The following is an 18,920-nucleotide window of genomic DNA, read 5'->3' on the forward strand; positions in this document are numbered from 1 at the left end:
TCCCCTGCTTGCGCTCTGTCTCTCTCTCTCAACAATAAATAAACATTAAAATAAACAAATAAAAATAAAAATGAGAATATTATCTATGTGATAACGCTAAAAGGTCTTTAGGCTTTAACATTAAAGGGGTGCCTGGGTGGCTCAGTTGGTTAAGCATTTGGCTCAGGTCATGATCCCAGGCTCGTGGGATTGAGCCCCATGTCGGGCTGTGTGCTGAATGCAGAGCCTGCTTAAGATTCTCTCTCTGCCCCTCCCCTGCTCATTCGCATGCTCTCTCTCTCTCTCTCTCTCTCTCTCTCTGAAAAACAGGATTTGACATTAAATAAGCAAAGCAAAGTGTAGAACGCTGTGTATGGTACACACTTTGGGGGGTGCAGGTGGATGCAGGTATACATAAAAGCCTACATGTATATGCTTGTGTATGCGCAGAATATCTCTCAAGGAAACTGGAGACCACTGCTCGTTCTAGGGATGACAGCGAGGTGGCTGGAGCCAAAGGTCGGAGATTTACTTTTAATTTTACACCTTTTGTGATTTTAGAATTTTGTGCCATATTTTATGAAATCTAGTTTAAAAAAAATGATGGGGGAAAAAATGAGTTCTCACTGGTTCATTGCATAAAGAATGACCACAATTGCTTCTTAATGTGAGGGAAGAAAATGAATCTAACCCCTCAAGCAGCTGTCCGTAGTAAAGCAATTGCGCCATTTATTAAATGATAGTTCAATGATCCGAAGGAATTAATTAGTACTCGTGCCCCCAAAAGCACGGCTGCAGCCCGTGGAACACAGATTTATATATAGCACCCATTGTTACAGACACCGTATCAACTCAACCAAATTTGCTGAGGGAGGGCCTCTCATCAGCCAAGTCTTTTGTCAGGAGCTGGAAACAAAAATACCCATAAGACTTTGTCTTTGTTCTTGAGATAGTCACATAAATGGCTAATACACTGTGATGAATTCTAGGACGCTTGAAGGCAGGAGTCATTGGGGTTGTCTTTGTATCTGCAGCATCTAGCATGTAGCAGACACTTCCAGAATGTTTGTGGAACGCATGAATGAATGAGTTAATCAAGTAATGAAATTCTGCATTGCGTATGGACAAAGGAGACAACTCTAGGGAGGGAGGCAACTTAAGAAGTGATAAACTGGGTCGTGAAGAATTACCCAAATCCACAGCCTCATTACCCAGCACTAAGACTATCACAAAAGGTGTCCACGCAGAGGGTTGTCCATTACTGACATGAGCTATTATTGAATAGGTCGGCAGGCGAGCAATTCCTGGTTTTCTGGAAGAACATGCCCTGTGGGGCCAGAAAGACTTGTGTTAAAAACCAAAATTCGCCACTTTCCCCGGAAGACCACGGGCAACTCAACCTTTCTGAGCCTTTGCCTTTTCATTTATAAATTGGAAATAATCTTACCAAACGTACAGGTTAATTGTGAATGTTTGGGATCGCGGATTCATTTATTCACTTATTGAAGAAACAGCGAGCCATGAGTAGGTGCCTGGCACTGTGTTTGTATGTACAAAGTTGAGCCCAGCAGGGAAACCCAATAGATATTAATGTTGCGCTATCGATATTGTTTGGTTATAGGTCATTCCTTCCACTCCGTGATCAGGAGGAATTAGGAAAGAGTAACTGCGCACTTCTGTTAGTGTGAAATGAATGGAAGGGAACTTCATAAAGAAGATGAAGGTGAGTAGAAGGATAAATCCACTCGTGGCTTAATAAGTTCAGAGAGGATTCTGACTCTCATTAGCAGAGACCACAGGGCCTTTTGGCAGGAATCTCCTGTTACTGGTGTAGGATGTCTGAAGTTTTTTGAAAACGTAAGTGGAGATCACCAAAGGAAAAATTAAGAAAAGTAGAACTGGGAGAAGCTGATCATCCCCAGTAGCCCCCACCCAGCTTCTAGACCCTAGGCTTCCTGCTGTCTTCACTTGGCTGAGGAGAGAAGGGCTTTCACTCACTCTGCTCCAAGGAGGCTATGAGGACCAACAGGTCAAGCAATTTGCTGACTTTTGTGGGGAGTTGGGGTGTGTGGTGGAGAGTGGCTAGAATAACAAGGGAAGTGGGGACACTGTTGGAGAAGAGCAGGTGTTCTGGAAGAGACAGAGGAGAGGTGTCTAACAGGCACTCCCTACCAGCCATGGGAAGGCCTCCAAGAGGAAATCCTGAAGCTCTGGTTGGTGAGAACCTTCTCCGTGAATAGAGGCAAGACAGTAGGCCAGAGGGCTCAATGTCTGATTTAGTCCAAACCCCCACCCCCAACCAATATTATAGGTTTTGAAGGGTTGCTATAGACATTGAATAATGACCTGTCTGAAACTTCTGTTTCATATTTCTTTGGGAAATATGAAATAACTGGTAACAATCAACATTGAGGGCAAGAATCTCTGTGCCCACGAAGATGTCTCCAGATGGGCTACGTGCTGCAAGGAGGCCCATACACAGATGCCCCTCATGGCTGAGATGCTCTTGTGGGCCACAGAGGAGGGACTTCTCACAGGGGCAGTGATGGCAGAAAGCCAGCATGGTGACCTGGCCTCTGCCTCGTTTTGGAATCTTCTCTCCTCCCTCTGTCCCCTTCCATGCGATGCTGCGGCCCCAGCATACATTTCCCTTCTCACTCTTGCACCTTCTTCATAGGGCTGCTTCTGTCTTAAACAGTTTTGCCAACTCCTCTGTGTTCTTCAAAGTTCAGATTGGGATTATCCTTCCAGAAGTCAACTTTGGTCATCCTTTCTTTCACCTGCCCGTGCCCACCAACCCATGCCGGCTCCCCACCGTCCCAAGTAGTATATACCTTACCGTAGAGTCCTCAAGCTCCTTCCTTCTCTGACTCCTCCTCCACTGGGCTGTGGGCTTGAATATAGATAATGGGTCTTGTATCGTCACATCCCCAGAACCCGTGGCAGTATTTGGCACGTAGTAGGGACCCCAAAAGTGGTTAGGTTGACTGAACTAGTTACTGAATGAGTTTGGAAAATGCACCCACTAGGGGAAAATGATCATTTTTGATCAAAAATTTTTTTCAAGGAGTTTAAATTGAGGTGATAGACCAGAGTCCACACTTCACCTCTTGCAGGATGGAAATGGAGGGGCAAAAAGGATGTCCTGAGCCGCTGAAGGGCACAAGGGTGGGAGAACATGCCCAATATATAAAGGGACAGAGCCAAAAAGAGTCCACAAAATAACTGGTGGCTTTATGAGTTTTTCTCAGGAGGTGACATTTTCAAACACCAATTCCAAGTCCTGAGAACAGCCTCTTTGGAATGGTTCTTGAAAAGCATTTGAGAGAGAAGCATTTGAGAGAGAGAAGTTAAAGCTAGAAACATAGGACTTCACTGACAGGAAGTGGTTTCTTTTCATTTTGCTTTGTTTTGTTTTGTTTTGTTTTGTTTTGTTTTTCCTCCACAGTTGAAGACTGGAAAACCCAACCCCATGCCTCTTGAAGATTTACAAACAGATGTGGCTCTCACGGACCATCCGCAGTCGCTGTCTCAAAGCCAGCCACTGCATGGCTTACAAGGAGCAGCTTGTCTGACGGGAACCCACCGCCATCCCCTCCAAGGGCAGGGACCCAACCAGCTTCCTGCATGAGGTCATCGCTTCACAAGGGGGTTTAAAGCTATTTGTTTTTCAAACAGCTGCTTCCAACCTTGTACTGGCACCAAGATGTAAAATTGCAAAGTGATTATCAGCATTTCACATCGAATAAGTGCAAACAATGGGGTCAAGCTACAGACATGTCTTAATTCTGCTCATCATCACTTTTGAGCCAAAGAGAGGTCACACAAAGGTGGGGTGGAAATGTTTTCTGATGGAAGGAAGCGGGAGAGTTTTTTCTTAGGTGGTTTTGCCAAAACCTCAGGGCAAGGAAGTCTCCTTGCCCCCCCCCCACCGCCCCCACACACACACCCATGGAAGGTTCTGGAAGGCTGCTGTGGCATAGCTATGAATTGGGAAGATTGGATTCCCTCAGACGATCAGTCACCCTATGGGTGAGGCTTGTAATACCACCGAGGCTACTAGATTTAGAAACAAGAAATGAAAAATGGAATCAGGCTAAAGTCTGCCCCAATCAATTTGAAAGAAATGCATTTTTGTTAGCTATTGATAATGAGGGAAGGAATACGGTATTTCGCTTTGGCAGGTTTCATTTCAAAACTCCGGTTTCATCAACAGAGAGCTGGATGGCTTTGGGCAAGTTACTAGCGAGACAGAGCCTTCATTTCCTCCTGTTTACAATGGTAATTGTGGAACCTTCTACAGACAGTTCTTGTGAGGATTTGAGGTAGTGTATAGAATGCTGACTCACGCAGCAAAGATAGGGTGTAAAATGTGACATTAGTAATGGTAATGTAGTATTTCGCTTTGCAAAACTGTCTCTCTTCAGGTAACTGGGCAACTGGCTACCGAGTCCAGGAAACAGAGAAAGAGGCAGCCGGCAAGATAAAAATGACGACAGGGCCAAGGTAATGAAATCCCATTTTATGAAGGAAATGACAAGGTGCATATGGCCTGGTCTAGTACCTTCTTCTTTATGGGCTCCTGCCATGTGTTCATGTGTTGACTAAGGTGGGGCTAAAGGTCTCTCCACATTCATAGTCCAAGAAAACTGGATTATTTCACTGTCAGATGGAGGCGCAGCCTGCTCAGAAGGGAGTTTATTTGATCCTTACTCCCCGAGGCCCCAACTTCCCAAGGGAATTCCGCCCCACTCCTTTCCTTCCAGTGCACAGAGCACGGTCCACGCAATCAGTCTATCTTTTGGCACCTGAGCGATGCCTGAGAAGCAGGTGCATCTGCTTAATATCCAACCTGTTTTTATTGCCAACCCCAACGACACCAGTGGGTTCAACTGACCATGATTGTAGAGGAGTCAGGGTTTGTCCTTGTTCCAAGAATACAATTTCATAACAGCCATAAAACGAGGACTCTGTTTAGCTCAAGGATATTGAACTGGGGTGAGGAGCTCCAGCTGGGAAACTAAGGATGATAAACTTCGCCGCAAATTGGCAAGAGTGTTGTTATACCAGTCTTTTGTCTTCTTGGAGAGGTCATAAAAGGCATCCAAGACGCTGTGTTTGAGTTACAATAAAACGCAGATCCCCCTCCCCTGATCCGGGCCTCCGGGGTGCCTTCCCTACGACTCCCAATAACACTCGGGCAAACAATAGTCTTGGACTGTGTAAAGAGGGCATTTAATGAAATCCTTCTGATGCGACATGCTGAACGCATAAACTGAAGGGTACTAGCACAAACCGTGGTCTAGTGTCCTCAGAACCAGTCATTGACCACCTGGCTCAGTCTTGGTTCAGGACAAACCAATACAACCATCTCTGCTGTGGACAGAAAAACAATGGCCCCCAAAACGAAACCCCGAGAAAGGCACAGACGTTAAAGAGGTGCACCTGAAACAGCTGGCAGAGTTGTAGAGCCCCCTCCTTTCAAGAAAAAGAGCATCTTTTGGTTTTTGCCACCTAGAGTCTTTCCCATTAGAGAATCACCCCCTCACTTGCTGCCGGTCCTTATGGTTCTGTGGAATTTGAATCCGTACCTGATCCAGGAGGTTGGATGATCCAGGATTAAGCCAAGCAGTGCCTATTTTCCCTGACCACTGATTGGTCGAGAGATAGGCATGTGACTCACACAGAGCCAATGAGATTTTATGAGGGAGTTCTGGGAAACTGTCACTGGCTGTGAAATGAGAGGGTTGGGAATGCCATGTGAGGTCTGGGGCTACTGAAAGAGGAAGCCTGGGGCCCGGAAGAGCCAAGGAGAGAACTGGGTCTGGGGGTCATCATCTGAGCCCTGCCCAAGCCAGCCCTTCTAGGACTTTGCAATTCTGTGAGTCACCGACCTCCCTTTTCTGCCTCAGCCGCTTCAGGTGGGGAATTTTGCCACCTGCAGCCCTTTATTGCCCCAGTGTCTCTACTCTTGCTCCTTATCACTTCCTCTTTTTACTTGTTTTCTCATTTTAAAAGCATTACATACTTATTTTCGACAATTTCGTAAACACGAAATAAAAAAGAAAACAACTTTCCCAAGACCACGCAGATCTCAGGTGGCTGAGCCATGATTCTTACTGCGGCTGGCTGATGTCCAAGGCTATTTTCCTAACCCTACAACCTACTTTGGGCCTCTCACAGGCTTCTAGGCATTTCAGTGGAGAACCTTCAGTCTCTTCCTCCCTTTGGAGTAGTTTTTTCTCATGAGCATAGATAATTATTCTTCTGCAAAGTTGGAGTGATGTTATACATATAGTTTAGATACTTTTTTAAACTTAGTAATATATTATGGACATTTCCCCAAGTCTTTAAGTATTTTACAGGAACACTATTTTTAATGGCTGCATGCTATTTCATTTGAATTGAATATATCAGAATTTGTTTATTTAAACGTTCTTTTATTTTGTTGTTGGACAAAAAGGTTGCACATAAAGGTTTGTTGGACCTTTATGTGATACATATTCTTTTCTAATTTTTTATATCCTTGCCTATTAAAAAAAAAAAACAGGTGGAGCTAGGAGATTTTAGGCAAGTGAAATTATTCTTTAAAAAACATTTTAATGTTGATTTCTGAGAGAGAGTGTGAGCAGGGGAGGGGCAGAGATAGAGGAAGACACAGAATCCGAAGCAGGCTCCAGGCTCTGAGCTGTCAGCACAGAGCCCGACGTGGGGCTCGAATTCATCAACAATGAGATCATGACCTGAGCCAAAGTCAGATGCTTAACTGACTAAGCCGCCCAGGCATCCTGGCAAGGGAAATTATTCTATATGATATGGTAATGGTGGGTACTTGTCATGCATTTGTCAAAACCCAAAAATATACCACAAAAAAAGAGGGAACCCTAATGTAAATTAAAATCTAAAACTTTTTTATAAAATATTCTATTCATGAAAATTAGTTAACAGTCTAAATGAACAAACAAAAAGCCACATAAATATAAATTGTTCACCAGTTCTGATTATTTTCTTACGATGAATTCGGAGGAGCAGAATTACTGAAACAAAGGTTAAGATGTTGTAGACATGTTATGATCATTTCTTTTCAGGAAAAACACAAATGTATCACTTTACATACTCACCACCAATGTGTTAGAGTCTCTAGTTCATTCCATTCTTGTTAACACTAAAAGGTATTGAGTCTTTAAATCTTTGCAAATTTAATGAAAAACACATAATGCCTACTTCTGATCGCCTGTCTTCATTAACTATAACAATTAAAGCAGTATGTTACATGTTAATGGTACAGAATAAATATTTCAGAAACAGAATTAAGTTCTTGAAAAAGGTAGTATCAGTGGGCGCCTGCGTGGCTCAGTCGGCTAAGCATCCGACTCTTGATTTCAGTTCAGGCCATGGTCTCATGGTTCATGAGTCTGAGCCCCACAACGGGCTCCATGCTGACAGTACAGAGCCTGCTTGAGGTTCTCTCTCTCCCTCTCTCTCTCTCTCTCTGCACCTCCCACATGCTCTGTCTCTCTCTCTCTGTTAAAATAAAGAAACTTTTTTTAAAGGTAACATCACAAACCATTGGACAAAAAGAATAATCTCTTGGGGCAAAGTGAGATTCACACGTCATACCTCCTCCAGTGGTCTTCAAGCATGAGTGTACATCCAGAGCCCTCAGAGGACTTCTTAAAAGACATATTGATATGTGCCAGGCCATTTCTAGTTCAGGAGGCCACAAGGCTCAGCATTTCATGTCTGCCATGGTTTCAGATGATGCTGATGCTGCTGGTCTGGGGATCACACCTTGAGAAACAATCCCTCGTACAACAAACTCTAGGAAAAAAAGAAGCGTGGATGAAAAAATAAGTCAAGTCTCTCTCGGTCCTTGACAGGTTAAGAATGTAAAATGCATGGATGTAGATGGTCTTAATAGTATAATTAATAATGTAAGTGTATATATATATATACATATAGAAATGTATGTGTTACATAATTATATTCCAGAATGTATTTTTTTTCAAGTGTGTATGAAATGATTACAGACCTTAATTATATACTAGGAAGAAGGTCCACATTTTACCATAAAGCCAAACTCAACATATTTTTAATAGCAGAAAGAGGATGGATCACATTTTCTGTCTAAAATGCAATAAATCTGGAAATAAACAAGTGGGAACAATCCAATGATAGCATCCCAGCCACTTGGGAAATATACCACTCTCTCTCTCAATACATATTTGCTAACACAACAATAATGAGACCGCTGGGCACCAAAATGCATATGTTGAAGTCAAAGTGTTCTCGGGGAAAATGTATAGCTGCAAGTTCTCCCATTGCTAGCAAAGAAGAGTGACATGAACTAATTATGAAACTCACAAATTTAGGAAAAGAATATCAAACCTAAAGGAGAAGGAAATAAACACAAGAAAGCATGAAGCTTTGCGGAAACCAGAAAACCTAAAAGCAGGAGAGTTGATTCATTAATGAAAGAGATAGAAAAACTCAAGAAAAGCAAGTCATAATCTCCCTTAATCCAAGAAGCAGAAAGAGTAAGAAAATGCAAATATCCAAAATCCGACAAAAGAAAAGGCCGATAACCACCGAGGCAGGGGAAAGCTCTCAAAAGTATTAAAAGATACTTTGTAAACCTGTGGAAATAAACTTAAAAACTGATAGGGACAATTATTCTGAGATAAATAAATGTCCCCCATGAAGAAGAAATAGGAAACCTAAAATAAGCTAGGAGATGATTGTGAAGGAATCTCTCCCTAAAGAAGCCGGGTCCACACAGCTTACGTGGCTCCAACCATCAAAGAATAGAGAATACAGAAATTACTTAAATTGTTCCAGAACTCAAAGAAAGAAGGAGTGCTTCTCAATGCTCTACTGTTTTTACAAAGCCAGAAAAACACTGAAACAAAACCTATCAAAGACACACTAAAAAGAAAGCTGCAGACCTCATTTCACTTGTAAATCCTAAACAAAATATTAGCAGGTAGGATCCATCAGTACCAGCAGGCCATTGTCATTACTGACCCATGACGTCTGTCCAAGCCAGCACGATAAGCCAAAACAGAAGACATAAGTATTAGAGAGTAGCAAGCAAAATTATCTTTACTTGAAGAAAAAATGATGATATACAGAGAAAACCCAACAGCATGGACGGAAAGCTGTTAAAACCAGTGATAATACAATTCGAGTTCCAAAACAAATAGACAAAAAAAGTAATCACTTTCATACTAACCAGTCAGAAAGTATAACGGATAAACAATTCCATTCATAATAGCAATTTATAGATATCATAAAGGAATATGATGCATGCTCTATAGAGAAAACAACAAAACTCTCTAGATGGACAATAGAGGAGATGGGAGAGACCGACCTAGTAGATTGTGAAGCAGGGAGAAAGCAATTATTAGTTTCTGAGCTGTAAGATTTGACTACAGAATTTCTCCTGGGAGAGAAAAGTGTTTTTGTTAAGCCAACACCTTGATGGGCTGGTTTAATTTTGGCAAGATAGTGCCTATTCCTTGCTGTAGAGGACAAGAATTAAAATAGTGAGATCGGGTTGGAGGAGAGTAAACCAGGAAGAAGAAGGCAAGAGATCCCGGGGGTGCAACTGAAGCTTAATCGGAAAGTGAGGACCTTCTTCCTGTAAGAGGACAAGTAGAGGCTTTTGAGAGCAAATACGTAAACATTCCAATATTCAGTTGAAAGTCATTTGTCCTCTTCATTTTAATGTAAGCCATTCACGGAGCCTCCAAATCTTCGATGATGAAGATTGTGGTTGTGGTTGTGGTGATAACAGTTCATGTTTATTGTGTACCTACTTTCTAGGCAATACACTAAGCATTTAAACTGTGTATATCATTTAATAGTCAAAAAAAATCTATTTCCCATAACAGATGAGGAACTCAGGCAGAGAGAAGTTAAGTAACTTGACCAAGCGCACAGCTTGCCAGTGGAGTCTAACTGTTGACCTAGACATTCTGACTCCAGGGCTCAGACTTATCCTGAAGTTGCCCATCTCGTGTGCTCGTGGCCTTGAGTTCATGCCAGCAAAAAGATCAGATGGTCTCCAGTGGGGTGTTGTGGACTGGGGAAAGGACAGACGTGCAGGGGTCAGAGCCAGAGCAGAGATCAAAAATTCCATGGAAGCACTAAAATGGACCTGGCTCAGGAAAAAATAAACACCGAACCCCTTCCACTGCCATGAAACCCCAGAGAGACTGAGAAGCGTGTTGGGACTTCTATCAGGTGTGAGATGGGATGTTGAGACAATTTTATTAAATCTTACAGTAAACGATTACTTCAGCTGGCTGGATAATGTAAATTCATCCAAGAGGCTGAAATATGGCTTATAATTATTAAAATGCCAACGTTCCCTAAAAGAATCCATAAAAATAAATCCAAGCCCTCCCAAATTCTAATGGGATTCTTTAACTTGCCCAAATTATTAAAAATGTATTTAGTAGAATAAACTTAGACAAATTGCCAAGGAAAGAGCTAAAAAGAACTGTTACATTGTTTGGTTTCTTTGCTATGGAGTTGTAGGAGTTCTTTATATATTTTGGAAGATAACTACTTATCAGATATAGAATCTGCAAATATTTCCTCCCATCCAGTGGGTTGCATTTCATTTTGTTGATTTCCTTTGCTGTGCCGAAGTTTTTTAGTTTGATGTAGTCCTACTGGTCTATTTTTTTTTTTTCTTTTATTGCCTTTGCTTTTGGAGTCAGATTTTAAAAATCATCACCAAGACCAATGTCAAGGAGCTTCTCACCTCTATTTTCTTCTAGGAGTTTTATGCTTTCAGGTCTTACAATCGAGTCTTTACTCCATTTTGAGTTAATTTTTGCGTGTGGTGTAAGACAGTGGTCCAGTTTCATTCTTTTGTGTGTGGCTGTCCAGTTTTCCCAAGAGCATTTATTTCCCTGTTGTATATATTTGTCTCCTTTGCTGTAAATTATTTGACCATGGGTTTATATCTGGGATCTCTATTCTATTTTATTGATCTCTGTGTTCATTTTTATGCCAATAACACACATTTTGATGACCATAGCTTTGCACGATAGTTTGAGATCAGGGAGCATGATGCCTTCATGCTTCGTTCTTCTTTCTCAAGATCATTTTGTTTATTTAGGGTTTTTTGTGATTTCATACACATTTTAAGATTATTCTATTTCTGTGAAAAATGCCATTGGAATTTGGATAGGGATTACACTGAATCTGTAGATTGCTTTGGGAAGTGTGTATATTTCAACAATATTAATTCTTTCAACCCATGAGCACAGCGTATTTTTCCACTTCTCTGTGTCTTCTTCCGTTTCTTTCATCAGTGTTTTATAATTTTCAGTGTACGGGTCTTTCACCTGCTTGGTTATATTTTTTCTAGTTATTTGATTCTTTTTGATGCAATTGTAAATAGAATTGTTTTCATAATTTCTCTTTTTGATCATAGTTTTTAATGTGAATTTTTATTTTTGAGAGAGAGAGAATGAGCGGAGGAGGGGTGGGGGAGGGGGGGACAGAGGATCCAAAGGGTGCTCCCCACTGATAGCAGCGAGCCCAATGAAAGCTCAAATTCAAGAACTATGAGATCATGACCAGAGCCGAAGTCAGGCGCTCAACCGACTGAGTCACCCAGACACCTCTGATCATTATTAATGTGTAGAAACACAACAGATTTTTCGGTATTGATTCCATATCCTGCAAAGTTACTGAATTTGTTTATTAATTCTAATAGTGTTGGGTGGTGTCTTTAGGGCTTTCTGTATATACTATCATGTAATCTGCAAATATTGGCAGTTTTACCCTTTTCTTTCTAATTTGGATGCCTTTATTCTTTTTCTTGCCTAATTGCTCTGGCTAGGACTTCCAATACTATGTTGAATAAAAGTGACAAGAGTGGGCATCTCTGTCTTGTTCCTGATCTTAGAAGAAAAGCATTCACTTTTTTACCATTGAGTGTGATGTTAGTTGTGGGTTTGTCATATATGGCCCTTATTATGTTGAAGCACGTTCCCTCTCCACCCACTTTGTTGAGAGTTTTCATCATAAATGAATGTTGAATTTTAACAAACTTTTTTTCTGCATCTACTGAAATTATCATCTGATTTTCCTCCTTGAGTTTATTGATGTCGTGTATCATGTTGATTGATTTGCAAATATTGAAACTTTCTTGCATCCCTGGAATAAATCCCCACTTCATCATGGCGTATGACCCTTTTAACGTATTGGTTTGCCAATATTTTGCGAGGATTTTTGCATCTATGTTCATCATGGGTATTGACCTAAGATTTTTGTTTGTTTGTTTTTGTGGTTTTAGTATCAGAATAATGCTGGCCTTGTGAAATGACTTTGAACGTACTTCCTTCTCTTCTAGTTTTTGGAAGATTTTGAGAGGATTGGTGTTAATTCTTCTTTGAATGTTGGCATAATTCACCAGTGAAGCCATTTGCTGCTGGACTTTTGTTCATTGAGAGGTTTTTGATTACTGATTCAATCTTCTTACTATCAATAAGTCTCTTCAGATTTTCCATTTCTTCATAATTGAGGCTGGAAGGTTGTGTATTTCTAGGGATTTATCCATTTCATCCAGGTTGTCCAATTTGTTGGTTAAGTTAAAAATGGCCAGAGGATCTGAATAGACATTTTTTTAAGGAAGACATACAGATGGCCTGCAGGTGCATGAAAAGATGCTCAACATCACGAATCATCAGGGAGATGCAAATCAAAGCCATAATGAGACATCGCTTTGCACCTGTTAAAATGGCTAGTATCAAAAAGATAAGAAATAACAAGTGTTGGCAAGAATGCACAGAGAAGGGAGCCCTTCTGCACTGTTGATGGAGATGTAAACTGGTGTAGCCTCTAGGGAAAACTGTATGGAAATTCCTTAAAAAATGAAAAATAAAACTACTATATGATCCAGCAATCCCACTTCTGAGTATCCAAAGAAAATGAAAACACTAATTCAGAGAGATATATGCATCCCATGTTCATGACAGCATTATTCACAAAGGCAAGATATAGAAACAACCTAAGTGCCCATCGATGGATGAATGGATAAAGAAGATATATACACACACACATACAAGGGAATATTATTCAGCTATAAAAAGGAATGAAATCTTGCCATTTATGACAACATGAATGGACCTTGAGGGCATTATGCTAAGTGAAATAAATCGGAGGAAGACAAATACCACATGATTTCACTCATATGTGAATTTTTTAATTAAAAAAAATAACAAGCTTATGGGTATAGAGAACAGATTGGTGATTGCCAGAGCCAGGGGTTGTGGGATGGGCAAAGTACGTGAAGGGGGTCGGAAGGCACAAATTCCAGTTAGGAAATAAATAAGTCCTGGGGATGTCATGGACAAGCATGGTGACTATAGTTACTAATACCGTATTGCATATTTGAAAATTGCCAAGAGAGTAGATGTTAAATGTGCTCATTACAAAACAAGGGGAATTATTAAGAGAACTTCACCCATGAGATAATAAAACACATTATGAAGCTACATGAATTAAAAGAGTATATATTTCAAATCAGAAAACTAGTCAATAACTAATGTTTGAACAAATGGTTGAACATTTGAAAAAAATCTAGACACCTTTCTACATCTTACACCAAATATAAATTCAGATGAACCAAGGATTTAAATACGAAAATGTAACACAAAAGTACTACCATAAAACATGGATGAATAATCTTGGTGTGACGAAAACCATTCCAAGTTCGATACAACCTTCCAGCTCACCCCCTAACCACCAAAAGGGGGAAAAGAAGATGGCCTGGATATTTTCAAAGCCAGGATTTGATGAGATGGTTAATTGAGCGCTCGTAATTATTCCCGGTTCCACCCAAATTTTCATGAAGTGTAGAAATATATATATTCTGTATATATACTTTAATAATAAAATGATAACTGGTTTGGATAATAAGAAAGAGTGCCATTGGCAGACAAGAACTTTTGAAAAGCTCCTTTAAAAAGCCAAATGGATCCGATCAACATAGAGAAAAGAGAAGAAAAGGGCCATAGGAAACCCATGCCTCAGACATTTGCAGGAGAAACTTCCGTAGAAGAGGGAGAGGTTGGTGGCTGCTGGGAACCCCCAGGGACAGATTGTGGGAAGAGGAAGGAAGAGCGGGTTGGAGTTACTGCGAATGTGTGGTTAGTTGAGGGCCTGCCTCCAAGTACAAACATCCTGACAAAAAGCAGTGAGTGGACACTGAGTCCAGAGAACAGGGCAGTGTCCAGGTAGCTACTGACCCCAGAGAGGAGAGAGAACAAACTCTCAGTATGACAGTGGCTCGGACACCAGTGTTTTCTTATTCTCCCTTCCAAAACCCCTCTAAAAGAATCAGAGATTTTGATTTTTCTTGACTCATAAACCCACAAGGACAAACAGACTGGGAAACCCGACAACTGTAACAAAGTCCGGGATGCTAGGAAACAGATGGACCGGCGGAAACTGGAGAAAGCTGGCTACCCCCCACCCCCACCCCGTGGGGGCGGGGGCAAGCCAAGAAGCCACCTGCTCTACACCGCAAGACTCCCAAAAGGGGGCGTCAGATGCCTCTGCAGTAGCAATGAAGGTAGTGCAAAAACCAAACCAAAAGAAATGGGTGTTTAAGAAGCCGGTTCCCCAGACTCGGCTACCACCACCACTAGCATCCAGGCAGAAATTCAAGGCCCCAGCCCGAGGGATGGAAAGTTCAGGAGCACCAGGGATTGCAGAGGACGGGGATGCCATTCAGGGCAGGGGGAAGAGGGGTGAGTGATCATTCACCTGACTGAATGCCCCATTGTAATCAGTCCCCAGAACTGTGGCCGACAGGACGACATCCGCCAGGTGGGGGGGTGGAAGGCCCTTCTCTAGACAAGCAGAACGGCCCAAGAGGAAAGACCTGACCATCCGGCAGGAAGCCCGCAGATTTCAAACCTCGCCTTCAAGCTCAAAGCTTCCAGGGACATATTTTTCCTATCATGTTGCACTGCCCTCCTCCCCAGCACCCAGTGCCACCCTCAGGACCCCCATCGGCACCCTACTTTGGAGTCGTGGACAGTGGCCCAGTGCACCTGGCCTGTGGGTCCAGGAGCAGACTTCCTCGCTGGCCAGGAGCCTCCCTGCCTCCTCCACACGCCCACCTCCAGTGGTGGCGGCGACACCTGCTGGTTTCCGCCTCTCCCCTCTGGGCGGAGGGAGGGGGAGACCCCAGCCTGCTCCTGGTGCCGCTCCCCAAGGAGGGCTTAGCTGCCGGCCACTTTGCTGCCCAGAATCTCTGCAACCAAGCCACCCGTAACAGTGGAAGAAAACCAACACCATGCAAGAAAGACCACAGACTCAACAACAGAAAAGGCTAAAATCCAGGTAAATTGAGTGAATAGCGTGGCACAAGACTTAAAAAAAAAAAAATGTAGAATCTTCAGGGGCTTAAAGAGAGGCCCTCACAACTCTACAACAGGAACGTGCCGGTATAATGAAACAGGGATCTTGGAATTAAACTGTGATAATCACAATTAAAAAGGGGCAGCTGACAAGCCCACCCTAAGGTTGAACGGTTGAGCTAGAGGATCAGACCCAAGGATTTCTCCCCAGGACACAAAGGACAAAGAGGAAGCTGTGAAAGGGAAGAGTCTTAGAGGAGTGATTCTAACATTTCAACCTTTTCTGGTCAGAGATTCACAAAAAGGAAGACAAACAAGTGAGAAGAGGGGCACGTGGGTGGCTCAGTCAGTTAAGGGTCCAACTTCGGCTCCGGTCATGACCTCACATTTTGTGGGTTCGAGCCCCACGTCGGGCTCTGTGCTGACAGCTCAGAGCCTGGAGCCTGCTTCAGATTCTGTGTCTCCCTCTCTCTGCCCCTCCCCTGTTCACACTGTGTTTCTCTCTGTCTTTCAAAAATAAAATGTAAAAAAGAAAAGAAAAGAAACCAGAGGGAAGAAAAAGAGTCAGAGTTGCTATTTTGAATTTCCCAGACCTTGAGAAAGACACAGGTGTTCATATTGAAAGGACTCATGGCATCATAGTTATTCCGTGACTTCTCTTAAAGTTTATAAAACTTCATAAAAATGCTTAGACTCCTCTGAAGAATTGGCTCTGTGCTTATTCTGCTCTTCCATACGTTTAAGATATAATAAGTTCCAACATTTTTTATAAGTCCCGCTGTACATCTTCTACAACCTGGTGGTCTTACCATCCCTTTTCTTGGTTCCTGAGTTCCTGTGTCAAATCTCTGAATTGCTATAATTTGCCCCTATCTGTGGCTTTGCTATTCTAGTTCCCGCCTCAAACGGACACAGCCAGTTTCTTCTGTTAAGACTTTAGTCTCCAAGAGGCGGGCCTATATGAGCTTGAGGGGAGTTATCTCACCAACAGGGTGCTTTATTTAACTGTGAGCCTTTGCGCCGGAATGTTCTGCTGGTGTGTTATATAATAACCATTACATGGATCATTTCTGCCAGCCTCCCAGGGGCCTCACAGGAAATTATCACGCCCATCTTGTAACTGTTGATTTGGATGCACATCAGGTAAGAGTCCACATGTGCACACATGAATCTGTGTAAAGTAGGATAGCGTGGGCTACATCCGTGTCCCCAATTCCAAATTCAAGTCACATATTGAACATCTAACGCACAGGTCAAATAACCACGCATCTGGCAGGACAGTTTTGTTCTGTCGACTGAATACAGATCATAGAAACATTTTGTTTGGCCCGCATGGTATTTTTAGAAGCATTTTAATTGGTTGCTGGAAAATCAGCCTCAAGTGGCAGCAAGGCAACGGTAGGCATGTGCTCGCTCAAACCACCACGTACCAACATCAGTGGGAGCAAAACAACCCATACAACATTATCTTTGTGAAGCAAAGCAGGGAATCACTCCACACTCATCCACTCGAGATACTTACTAAGCACCTGCTCTGTGTCAAGCACAATGCTAATCAAAGGGGGTACAAAGATGGATAAATCCGTTGGATATTTCAGCAGAAAAGACCTTAGAGATCACCTTCATCGATTTCCAGATAGAGAAATAAAAACTCAGTGATGTCAAAAGCTTTTCCCAAGGTCAAACACCAGTTGGTGGCAAAGCCAGAACAAAAATCCAGGCTCTTAACGTACTCAAACGTTGTTATACGTGGTTGATTTCATTGCACTTACTCTAATCTGTTTTTGAATAACGCAGTGGAATAAAAGGTAATCGGATATGAAGAAGAAAACAATTCAGTTAGTAAAAAGGTTGGGGGCAATTTTTAATAGACAGTACTTTGTATGACCTCAGTTCCTTGTAAAATGTCTTATGGAGATTATTGTTCTACTGTTGGAAAGGATATTCTATGTACGTAGAGACTTGAATGGTTATTTTTTCTTCAAACTTTAACGTTTGTTAAAGGATAGCTGAACCTTTACAAACATGAGGAAATTCAATCTGAGGGAAGAATTTGGACTGTTTATGGCCTTTCTCGCCACTTGGAAATGGAATACTCCTCCAGGGTCCGAGGATCCCTGGCTTGGAGGCGCTGTTGTTTGGAATCCTTAAGAGAATTTATGATCATTGCCTTCCCGTTTTTTTTTAATCTGGAGTGTTATGAGGGGCTGGGGGTTGAGAGTGGTCCGTTATTCTCAGATGAAAGCCATTCTGCTATGAATGGGATCATTGGATCTAGCACCACATTGGAAGGAACCAGAGAAGAAAGCGTTTGCTTGGATGGGCACGCTTTTGTTCTTAACTGTACAGTAGAAAAGCAATATAAAAGATTCCTGGAGTCAGATTCGAAGAGACGAGTAGATGATACAGATTGCATGGATCGATCGATCGATCGATCATCATCTATCTATATATCTATCTAAGGAGGTTGGGCTCCTCATGGGCTTCTCTCTTTAATCATTCCTCTTGCTGCGTTGCCACTCCCCCTGCTTTGGCCTGAACCGCACACGCAGCCCTGCACCCCTTCCAGGAAATCATGCAGTTACCACAGTCCCACACGGTCTTCCCCAGAGCTTTCCAGTCTTTGATGAGAAGGTGCTGGTTTGTGTTTCCTAGAAACCTGGGGCCTCTGCTAAAGTTCCTGATATCTGAGCCCTCTCGTAAATTCCAAAGGAGGAAGGGCTTGGTGAAGGTGGAGGCCCACTTGCAGAGCTGGAAGTTAAGGCTTCACGTTCTGATGGTTGAGTCCAATCTACCAACTGGGTGTCTTTGTGACACAGGATAAACTGTCCGTGTTGGTTCAACCTCAGCCTCTTCTTCCAGCCACGTCTCTCTGCTCCGGTCCTCCACAGACACCTAGTAAATCCTCACCTCCATCCGTGGGCTTATTTCTCTGCTTTCCACATTCCAGCCTCATGGGAGGACTCTGTTTCCTAAACCCACCATGGATACTCGTGCATTGGATCCTTTGCACATGCTGTTCCCTCAGTCTGGAACCTCCTTCCCGATCCCTTCTGCTTGGTGTGGCTTTCCCTGGCCCTTGTACTCACAGAGAGACTTGGGCACCCTTACTTTGTGCTTCCACAATGTGAGTTTCTAGACCAGTAACAGTCTAGCCCCACTTAGACCGCTGCATCCGGTCAGTGTTCGTCATTGACCATGCATGACTCCCTCTGGAGCAGACACTTCTTGAAGACAGGGATTTCATCAGTTTCATTAATTATGTCATCAACTCTTTGATGTATCTCCGGTGCTTCCACAGATAAAGTCTCATTTTAAAGTGAAGGAGAGCATGATTGCCAAGAAGCACCCGAGGGGAGGGGGTCTCGTACCTGTTCCTAAGGGTTTCCTTTTCCGTTGAATTGTTTTCTGAAAACTGATTTTTAAGGGTCCGTCGATTTGTAAGGGTTTCTCTTTAATGAATTCAGGAGATATTTCTCACTCCAATCATTGTCAGTTGCCCACAGTTTCACTAACTTCTTACCATCAGAGCCAAGGGAGGGACTTCTAACT

The 18,920-nt window shown here is 42.5% G+C and overlaps 1 long non-coding RNA gene across 1 annotated transcript; it reads left to right on the forward strand.

Annotated features, from left to right (window-relative positions):
• The first annotated feature begins 436 nt into the window (after window positions 1–436).
• LOC144613246 (uncharacterized) lies at window positions 437–5,839 on the forward strand. Its single transcript, XR_013550643.2, has 3 exons — window positions 437–498; window positions 1,601–1,702; window positions 3,428–5,839. It is a non-coding gene; the product is annotated as an uncharacterized LOC144613246 (long non-coding RNA).
• The last annotated feature ends 13,081 nt before the right edge of the window (window positions 5,840–18,920 follow it).

This window comes from Panthera onca, chromosome D2 (genome assembly GCF_046562875.1).
Source record: "Panthera onca isolate mPanOnc1 chromosome D2, mPanOnc1 haplotype 2, whole genome shotgun sequence".
NCBI lineage: Eukaryota > Metazoa > Chordata > Mammalia > Carnivora > Felidae > Panthera > Panthera onca.